This window comes from Rhododendron vialii, chromosome 9a, assembly GCF_030253575.1.
Source record: "Rhododendron vialii isolate Sample 1 chromosome 9a, ASM3025357v1".
NCBI classification, from domain to species: domain Eukaryota; kingdom Viridiplantae; phylum Streptophyta; class Magnoliopsida; order Ericales; family Ericaceae; genus Rhododendron; species Rhododendron vialii.
The window spans coordinates 21,044,804-21,055,791 of record NC_080565.1 but is presented as its reverse complement, the minus strand read 5'-3'; positions in this window follow the sequence as shown (position 1 = coordinate 21,055,791).

The following is a 10,988-nucleotide window of genomic DNA, read 5'->3' as shown; positions in this document are numbered from 1 at the left end:
TGGATTGTTTTTATACTGTATGGTTGTTTTGGTATGGTATTGTACCATTTTGGTGTGGTATGGTACCGTATGGATGTTGTGTTACTGTATTGTACCGTTTTGGAGAGTTTTTGTACCGTATGGTTGTTCTAGTATGATATTGTACCGTTTTAGTGTGGTATGGCACCATATGGGGATTTTGCAATGGTATTGTATCATTTTGGTGTAGTATGGTACTGTATGGATATTATGATATGGTATTGTACAGTTTTGGTGTGTTTTTGTACCGTTAATATGTTTTGGTACGGAAATGTACCGTTTTGGTGTGGTATGGTACCGTATGGATGTTATGGTACTATTTCGTACCGTTTTTGTATGGTATGGCACCGTATGGATATTGTCATACGGTATTGTACCGTTTTTGAGTGGCATGGTACCGTATGGATGTTGTGGTACGATATTTTACCGTGTTGGTGTGGTTTGGCACCGTAGGGATATTGTGGTATGGTATTGTTCTGTTTTGGTGTGGTATGATACCGTACAGATGTTGTGTTATGATATTGTATCGTTTTGGGGTAGTATGATACCGTATGGTTGTAGTGCTACGGTATTGTACCGTGTTGGTAAGGTATGGTACCGTATGGGTGTTTTGCAATGGTGTTGTTCCATTTTTGTGTGGTATGGTACCGTATGGACATTCTGGTATCGTATTGTACCATTTCGGTGTGCTATGGTATCGTATGTATGTTGTGATACGCTATTGTACTGTTTTGGTGTGGTATGGCACCGTATAGATATTGTCGTACGGATTTGTACAGTTTTGGTTTGGTATGATATGTATGGGTGTTGTGGTACGATATTATACTATTTTAGGGTGGCATGCCACCGCATGGATATAGTCGTACTGCGTTGTACCGTTTTGGTGTGGTATGGTACTATATGGATGTTGTGTTATGATATTGTACCATTTTGGTGTGGTATGGTATAGTATGGGTTGTTTTGCATCGATAATGTACCGTTTTGGTGTGGTATGGTACTGTACGGGTGTTGTTGTACGATATTGTACCGTTTTGGTGTGTTTTTCTACCGTATAGATGTTTTGGTACGGTATTGTACCATTTTCTTGTCGTATGGTACAATATGGATGTTGAGGTATGATTTTGTACCATTGTGGTGTGGTATGGCACAATATGAATATTGTCGTACGACATTGTACCGTTTTGGTGTGCAATGGTAACGTATGGATGTTGTGGTACAATATTGTACCGTTTTGGTGTGGTATGACATTGTATGGCTATTGTCGTACGGTATTGTACTGTTTTGGTATGGTATGGTAGAGTATGGATGTTGTCTTAAAATATTGTACCGTTTTGGTGGCGTAAGGTATCGTATGGATGTTGTGCAATGGTATTGTAGCATGTTGGTGTGGTATGGTACCGTATGGGTGTTTTGCTACGGTATTGTACCGCTTTGGTGTGGTATGTTACCATATGGATGTTTTCGTACGACATTGTTCCGTTTTGTTGTGGTATGGTATTGTATGAGTGTTTTGCAATGGTATTGTACCATTTTGGTGTGATGTGGTACCGTATGGATGTAGTATTTTGGTATTGTACTGATTTGGAGTGATATGGTACTGTATGGATATTTTGGTACGGTATTACACGGTTTTGGGGTGGTTTGACACACTATGGATACTATCATACAGTATTGTACCGTTTTAGTGTGGTATCGTACCGTATAGGTGTTGTGGTTACGGTATTGTTGTACATTTTTCGTGTGGTATGGCACCGTATAGATGTAGTGGTATGGTATGGTACCATGTTGGGATGGTATAGTACCGTATGGATGTTGTGGAACGGTATTATACCGTTTTTGTGTGGTAAGGCACCGTATGGATCTTATAGTACGGCATTGTACCATTTTTGTGTGGTATGATACCGTATGGATGTCGTGATACTATATTGTACCATTTTTGAGTCGTATGGTACCATATGGATATTGTCGTACAGTATTTTACTATTTTTGTGTGGTATGGTACCGTATGGGTGTTGTGGCTACGGTTTTGTGTTGTTTTGGCGTGGTATGGAACCGTAAGGATGTAGTGGTATGGTATTATACCGTTTTGGTGTGGTATATTACTGTATGGAAGTTGTGGTACAGTATTGTACCGTTTTTGTGCGTTATGGCACCATATGGATCTTGTAGTACGGTATTGTACTATTTTGGGGTGGTATAGTGCCGTATGGATGTTGTGGTACGGTATTGTACCGATTTGATGTTGTATGGTACCGTATGGATGTTGTGGTATGGTATTGTACCATTTTCGTGTGGTATGGCACCATATGGATATTGTCGTACGGTATTGTACCGTTTTGTTGTGGTATGTTACCGTATAGATGTTTTGGTACGGTAATGTACCATTTTCGTATGGTATGACACTGTATGGATATTGTCGTTCGGTATTGTTCCATTTTGGTGCGGTATGGTATTATATGGATGTTGTGGTTATGGTATTTTACCATTTTAGTATGGTATGGTACCATATCGGTGTTTTGCAACGGTATTATTCTATTTTGGTTTGGTATGGTACCATATGGATATTTGGTACAGTATTGTACCATTTTTTTGTGGTAAGGCTCTGAATGGATCTTGTAGTATGGTATTGTTTCGTTTTGGTGTGTTATGATACCGTATGGATGTCGTGATACTATATTGTACCATTTTTGAGTTTTATGGATATTGTCGTACGGTATTTTACTGTTTTGTGTGGTATGGTACCGTATGGGTGCTGTGGCTACGGTTTTGTATTGTTTTGGCATGGTATGGAACCGTAAGGATGTAGAGGTACGGTATTGTACCGTTTTGGTGTGGTTTATTACCGTATGGATATTGTCGTACGTTATTGTACCGTTTTGGTGTCATATGGTACCGTATGAATGTTGTGGTTACGGTAATGTACCGTTTTTGTGTGTTATGGTACCGTATAAGTTTTTTCCAATGGTATTGTACCGTTTTGGTGTGTTATATACCGTATGGATGTTGTGGTATGATATTTTACCATTTTGGAGTGTTTTTGGTGCCGTATGGATTTTTGGGTACGGTATTGGACCATTTTGGTGTGGTATTATACCGTATGGATGTTATGGTATAGTATTGTACCGTTTTGGTATGGTATGGTACTGTATGAATTTTGTGGTACGGTATTGTGCCATTGGTGTGGTTTGGCACCATATGGATATTATCGTACTGTATTGTACCATTTTATTGTAGTATGGTACTGTATAGATATTGTGGTATATTGTACCATTTTATTGTAGTATGGTACCGTATAGATGTTGTGGTATATTGTACCATTTTGTTGTGGTATGGTACCGTATGGATATTGTCGTACGGTATTGTACCGTTTTGGTGTGGTATGGTACCGTATGGATGTTTTGGTACAGTATTGTACCATTTTCGTGTGGTAAGGCATTGTATGGATATTGTCGTGCGGTATTGTACCGTTTTGATGTGGTATAGAACCGTATGGATGTTGTGGTTACGGTATTGTACCATTTTGGTGTGGTATGGTACCATATCGGTGTTTTGCAATGGTATTATACTATTTTGGTGTTGTATGGTACCGTATAGATGTTGTGGTATGATATTATACCATTTTGGTGTGTTATTGTACCGTATGGATATTGTGGTACGGTATTGTACCATTTTGGTATGGTATGGTACCGTTTGATTTTGCGGTACGGTATTCTACCGTTTTGATGTGGTATGGCACCGTATGGATAATGTCGTACGGTATTGTACTGTTTTAGTGTGGTATGGTTCCGTATGAACGTTGTGGTTACTGTATTGTTCCGTTTTGGTGTGGTATGGTACCGTTTGGATGTTGTGGTACGGTATTGTACCGTGTTGGTGTGGTATGGTACAGTATGGGTGTTTTGCAACGGTTTTGTTTCATTTTGGTGTGGTATGACACCGTATGGATATTGTCGTACGGTATTGTTCCGTTTTGGTGTGGTATGGTATCGTATGGATGTTCTGGTACTTTATTGTACCAATTTGATGTTGTATGGTTCCGTATTGGTGTTTTGGTACGGTATTGTACCATTTTCATGTGGTATGGCACCGTATGGATGTTGTCGTACGGTACTGTACCATGTTGGGTTGTGACATTAACTACCGTGGAAAAGTGAGCTTGTTTTAATCATTTTTTTTGTACAACACTACACTTTAGAAGGCCTTGGAACAACTCAGGTTAGGGCAATACAGTTCTCAATTTGTTTTGAATCTTATACTATTTATGGAAGTTTGGGGCTTATCTTCCAATTTTAGTAGTAGTTTATTTTTGATCTTCGAGTAGTTAGTTGTTCATGCAATAACCAATTTTCTTCACATGCGAACTTCCTCTTTATTTTTGAAAAGATTCATTAGTTTATCCCTAATTGAGATAATATTATTCTCGCAAAATATAGTCCTCCGGTATGTGGACACCCCCTCGGAGAGGCATCTCCACACAGTGATCTCGCTACATGTTTCATCGGTGTGAACTTGAGCTATGGATATTCCCATGGTTAGAAGTATCGCCACATTAAAATTGAGTCGCCACTTAGTTTTAAGATAACTAAGAAAACAAGATTTCGGAATTGGAAGCCAAAAGTATGGTGAGGGGAAGGTGTTAGGCTCCTTTCTCCGCCCAGCCGCAAGGTTGGCCTATAATTATTCAACACAAACTCAATAATTGTTCATTCAATTCTACACTTTAACTGATTATTTAAGCCTTTAAACAATTAATAAGAGATAGAACACTAAATAAATTGCATGAAAAGGGTAGAGGGTGTCATGCAGAACATAATGAATTACAACAAAAAAAATAAAAATGTTCCAGAAAATGGATTTGTCGGCCAACGAATTGATTTCGCCACTTGCAGATCTTTCTGGTTCAATGTACCGGCCAGCTAATCGAAGTATCGACCAGTGTTCTTCCTCATGCCAAAAAATAAATCGCAGCAAGCAAAAAAATATCGAAACGTTGGATTAAAACACGAAAATTGGAATCAACCCAAACCCTAGGCCTATTGGGCTCTCCACCTTGACCTCTTAGTAGGTTGATTGCTCGAATTGAGGGTAACTGATTGTGCTGCTTCTCAAAACCCTAAGAACGATGTGGGTTTTGGGGGGTTTGATCTCTCTGGTTGTAGAGATCCGTAAATTATTATATTTTTTTAATCGTTTAAAATGTGTGGAATATCGTATTTTGAGGTTGTAATGATGTTTGGAAGTGTTGGTAGCGATTGGGGTTTGATTTGGTGATCGTTGGAAAATTGAAAATTTTCATTTTTCTACCCAGCCAGTACAGGTACTACATTTTTCCAGTATATGTACCCAGTGCCTAGAGCTGGGACAATTTGACTTTTGAAGGTTCCAGTACAGGTACTGAATCTTTCAGTATCGGTACCCATTGTCATTTTTCAGAAAATTCAGCACACTTTTTGGACCACTATAAATACCCCCCCTTTACCATTTTTCACACCCAAACACCACGAAATACACCTAGAAACACCCCCTCTCACCTACCCCACTCCAATCTCACCCACAACTCTTGATTTCAACCTCAAATCTTCAAGATCCAAGGGTTTCCAACCTTAAAATCACTTGAATCTTGCATTTGGAGAATAAGGGGTAAGTTTTGTGTTCTTGCTCTCATCTTTGGGCTCTCACCCACATTTTTCTCTCTCTCCTCTCAATCACTTGTTGATCTTTGTTCATTTATCTTGTTTTGGGGTTGTATTCACTCTAGATCTTGTATCTAAGCTTGGGTGGAGCTTGTTTTAGGTGGATTCAAGCATATATCTCTCAATAGACCTAGGGTTTTGCTCAAAACCCACTTAGGTAGGGATTTCTCTCTTCATCTACATGTTTTGCGGTGATTAAGTGTGATATGGGTGTTTGTTTGCTATATATGATCGAATGGTATGCTATGTGGCATTCAAAATTGCTTACTCTTTGAAAGTGGTATTGTGGACTTGAATGTTGTGATTCATGAGCTATTTGTGACATATTAGATAGTGTTTGTGTGTGTGTGGAATGAGTTTATAGTATCAGTGTTGATTGTGATGATAGGGTGGTTGTCATTGTGAAGTGATTCTGGAGTAAATTGTGACGCAAGGGGTGCAAACACATAATTGCAAGGGGTGGAGTATATTGTGAAGCAAGGGGTGGAAACACATAATCGCAAGGGGTGGAAAGTCGTTGGAAGAAGTGGGCATGTGTGCGTGAGTGTGTGTGTGTGTGTGTCGGTGTATGTGTATGAGGATGCTATGATATTAGTAAAAGGTGTTGGTATGCATTACATGGATTTGTCGTTTGATTCGATTCACTGTATTCATGCTTATCATCTCATTACATATAGGTTTAGTAGAGATTTTCCTACTGGGCTAGTGTAGCTCAACAAAATCCTTCTTTTCAGGTCCGAGTGTCGGGCAGTAGCTTGCATTGCACCGGATGCTCAGTGTGGAAGACATTTTTGGAAGCTAACGAAGTCTAGTTATTTAATCATCTTGTAAATCACCAATTTTGTTAAAGATGATTTTGTAACTAATTCCTCTTGATTTCTTTTTACTAAATTGTCTGTGATTCAATAACTCTCTTGTACTTGTATTTAACTTAATTTGGGCCGTGGTGCCAAGGATGTAATTTATGAAACATGGGAATTTGTTTTGTAAGTTAAACAGGTGGGAAATCATTTTGAGTATTAATAGCCTTATGCGAGGATCTTTTTATCAAAATGGTTTATTTATTTATGTTAAAAATCGAGGGCGTGACACAAGTATTTTAAACTCATGGGGCCAGAGGACTTTTTGTAGCTTGGGTTTATGGGATGAATTTGGCAGAGTTTGGAGGTAGGAGATGATATATTGAATGTGTATTTCGGAACCTTAAATGCCTTGTATTTGTAGGCAAAAGGGTGAATCACCCCGACCAATCTCAATGCACAAATCAACATAGAAGTTTAAGGCTACAAGATCTTTGTTCGGAAGTGTTTTTCGTAGACCCGAAGCAACGCTAAATGGCTACTAGGGTTACGTTCGAAGCAACGCTAAATGGCCAAAGGAACTATCTCACTGGGAGATTTTAACTGCAAAGGTTCCACGGGGGAAAGAAAGAAGTAGTGGCTATGAGATCAATCTAGCGCCAATAGATCTATTTTACTTGTGTAGACACCCCAATATGGATCTCCCAATTGTTTTACATTATTTTTCGGTTTCTTATTTCCCCGATGATGAATCAGATCAAAAACAGTTTAGAGAATGAAATAGTTTGAGCTTGAAATGAGTGGAACCTATCCTGAACCCCAAAATCCTAAGTCAAAACCCTGACCTCAGGATTGACCATCGCTCGTTGAAATGGATCTCATGCGCGATGCTTTATCTACCAGGTGTTGGTCAAAGTCAAAGCCTTGACTGTTGACCATCGTGAGGGTTGGTTTAACAGTCGCGCGATGAAGCCATTATGTCGCGCGATGGTTAACACCTGTCACTTTCACCTTTTTCCAGTTGGATTTTGTGATGATCAGGGGGCTACTGACCTATGGAACCCCGTTTTCGTCGACTGAACAGTGTTTTGCAGGTGCATGGGTTGCACCACTCCCATCACCTCGTTGGCCTATTTCTCCACCAAGGAAGGCTGGCCAGCCTTGTTGGTTGGTTGCTAGGCCAAGTCCTCCACCCACCAAGCACCCTCTCACCTCCTATATATACCCTATTGGTCCTCCAAGATCAAGGTTACCAAAAAATCAAGCAAAAAAAGGCTACACAAACCCTAAAGCACTTGATATTCCCTTTACTCTTGCCATCTTCATACACTTATTTCACAAGCTCTATCACCTTTTTCATATCACTCAAGCAAATGTATAAATTTTCTGCCTGTGTACTGTTTTGATCCCAGAGGGGGGCTGGCAGGGCCAAGACTGGTAATTAATACCAGTCCTGGCTCTAAAGTCAGCAGGGTTACAAGAAATCGTGCACTAGCACTCCTATGCGCGATGGAGCCACTCATGCATGTGACTGTCCCAGTCAGCACGCAACGGTCCTCGTGGGGATAGGATGCTAGTCATTTTTCTGTTTTCCGTAGTGTTATAAATCACTTTAAAGCATGATAAGAATTAATCCCTTGACTTGCATCTTAAAATTCATGGTTTAGCTTAGAATGTTTATTTAGTCACTCTGGAATGCCCCTGGGTTGCTTCTGAATATGTCTCAGAGCCCAGGCATGCAAAGCAAATCCTGGAAGACCAGTCATGACCCGCGCGCGATGATCTGACTCCATCGCGCGATGGTTAGCTTGTTTCCAGGGGTCGCCTTTGCATGGGCAGTTTGGCCTTTGGCCCTTGTTTTAATACCCCCATTGTTTAGGGGTTGTATCTCAATTCCATTTATTCTGTTTGTAATTATTATTTACTTTCAGTACATATAAACTGCTTGGTTTGACCCTGGGTGTGCACTGGTCCTTCCAGAGCCTAGAGGGAGGCAAAACTTAACCTGCTGGGAAGATATTGACCCTCACGCGATGGAGTGGGTCTGACGCGCGATGGTGGACTTGCATGCTGGCAGATCCATGCATGCAAGTTGGCCACTGTTTGTGTCAAATTCATATCCAACGCACTGTTTTGATATCCAGTCACAGTGTTGGGTTTTATCTCATTTATTTTCTAGTATATTGTTCATCCATGTTATTTTTCAATCACATCCTGCAAAATGTTACAGTTTTGAATCCCGATTAACTGTTCCCCCGCCTTAATTGGCTAGAAATTGTTTAAATAGAAGAAGAATCGCCATTTTTTTCACAAAATGCCTAAGTAGAGACCGATATCCGGATTGGGCGAGAGGGGTGCCTTAAAACCCTTCCCCTCTCGTAACCTGGCTCCCGAACCCAGATATTATTATGACGGACTGGTTCCTTTATTCTTTCAAATCAAACAGCGCGGCAAGTGCTTTGAAATACGGTTTCTTGGGTGTCAGACCTTCAAAACCCGAGTGGCGACTCTGTATTTTTTAGCGCTTGCCATCCGCGCTCGCGCTCCCACGATTCCGGGCCCTTGCATTTTTGGAATCCAGAAATTCCAAAGGGCATACTGCCCACAATTTGAAAACTACATTTCTATCTTAAAAGGCTTTTTGGTTCTAGATTGGGCTCTTTAAGTGACTACAAAGTCCCTCGGCTTACGAGAAGTTAACCACAACAATCACACAATTTGTTCATCATCGGAAAGGTCTCCAAGGTGAGACTCAAAATATCTATTGAGCCAAATTGGGGTGTCTGCAAAGTAGTTACTATTCGAAACTACTAGTAGAACTGAACTTTACTCCGTCCCAATAGAGAGTGCAATGTCCCAATTTTAATATAATTCCTTTCAAAACCTTTTAATATGATTTATGCAATCTTCCTAGTTACTGGAAGAACGACTGGAGTTAAATACTTGTTTGTGTTTGCAAAGCATGGAAATCCAAGCTCCAGATGCCATTATCCACTTTCACTCTCTCAAAGCTTCCATAATGCTTTCATTCCACTTTTGTCAAGCAAAGGATAGTTGAATGATTAAAATCAGTTTAGTAGGAACTCGTTTGCTCAAAATCGGATTCCAAAAATCTACCTGTGAACAAAAAAAAAAAACTTGGATGGGTATGCTTTGCTAAAATAAAAGGTACAGTTCTTCATCCAAGTTATGGCACCAAACGAGATACATGGTGATATGATTACGCCTAATCTATTCCTTAAATAGAGAGATACACTGGGATATGAGCAGAGAAGCGTGACAGCTATGGGTACTCCTTGAATTACGATATGATACACAAAGATAAATTTATCATCACATGAGCCTCCTAAAGAACTTTGCCGCTTGAACCCTATTCCATCTTTTCTACAGTTGGTTCAGTGATAAGAATAGTGGATGTAGAAATGGAATTGAAATTGAAAAGAAGAAAAGAAGAATCTTTATTGATTCAAAGGAACAGAACTATTAAAGGAATTTTCATCCTTTTTTTTACACATTACTGTACAACTCTCATGCCTCTCACCATTGCCCTTTTTGCCTTTTAATTTTATAGAAGAAATCCGCTAATCCTAACTAACTAATTCACCCAACTGAACTTGAACTTGAACTTGTTAGTAATTTATTTTAATCAACGGGTATTTGTGATCTTAACGTGGGGAGATTAATAAGTATTTAATAACATGGAGCTAGAAATATAATTGAGATAAGGACAGGAGTGCAATTAAAATTCTGTAGTGGGGTGAATTGTAATTTGTGTGATAAGAAATAGAATCCTGGTGGATTACGATTTCTTATTTACACAGAGAGCCCAAATTTATTTCTCCTTAGGTTCCTACCCTAGCCCTATAAATATACCGCTTCGTTCTCTAGGTTGATGACATGTTTTTGAGAGATCAGAAAAGTGGGCTGTGAGAGAGATCAAACAATCACATAGGGTTTTCACAAATGGGTACGTGATTCGAGGTATGAAGGAATATGGCAGAAGATCGTAAGGTATGGTCCAGCAGTATTCGTGGCATACAACAAGATGTGCTGTAACAAGTTCAACCAGCGTTCGTGACGCGGGTGTTGTGGTAAAACCCTAATTCTGCCTTGTAGGGTTTTTTGCAATTTTTTGTTTTCTAATTTGTACGCGTCATTACTGGGTCTTGGGAATTCGATTTTCTAACAGTGGTATTAAAGTAGGCTATAATAATGCGTATGGATTAAACAGACCATGTTGTCCTTAGGTTATAGAGGGTAGAATGTAGAACTATGTTAACCCTTATTTTGCAGTGTTCTTATCCAGCTATTATAGTCACTTCATTTTTTGTTGATTTTGTGTGATTGGATCCCACGATAATTTTTTCGTGGTTATTGTTATTTATTGGGTACCACGATTATTTTTTGTGGTTGTAATAATTAACGTAGCATGTGTTATTTATTGGGTGCCATGATTATTTTTCGTGGTTGTAATAAT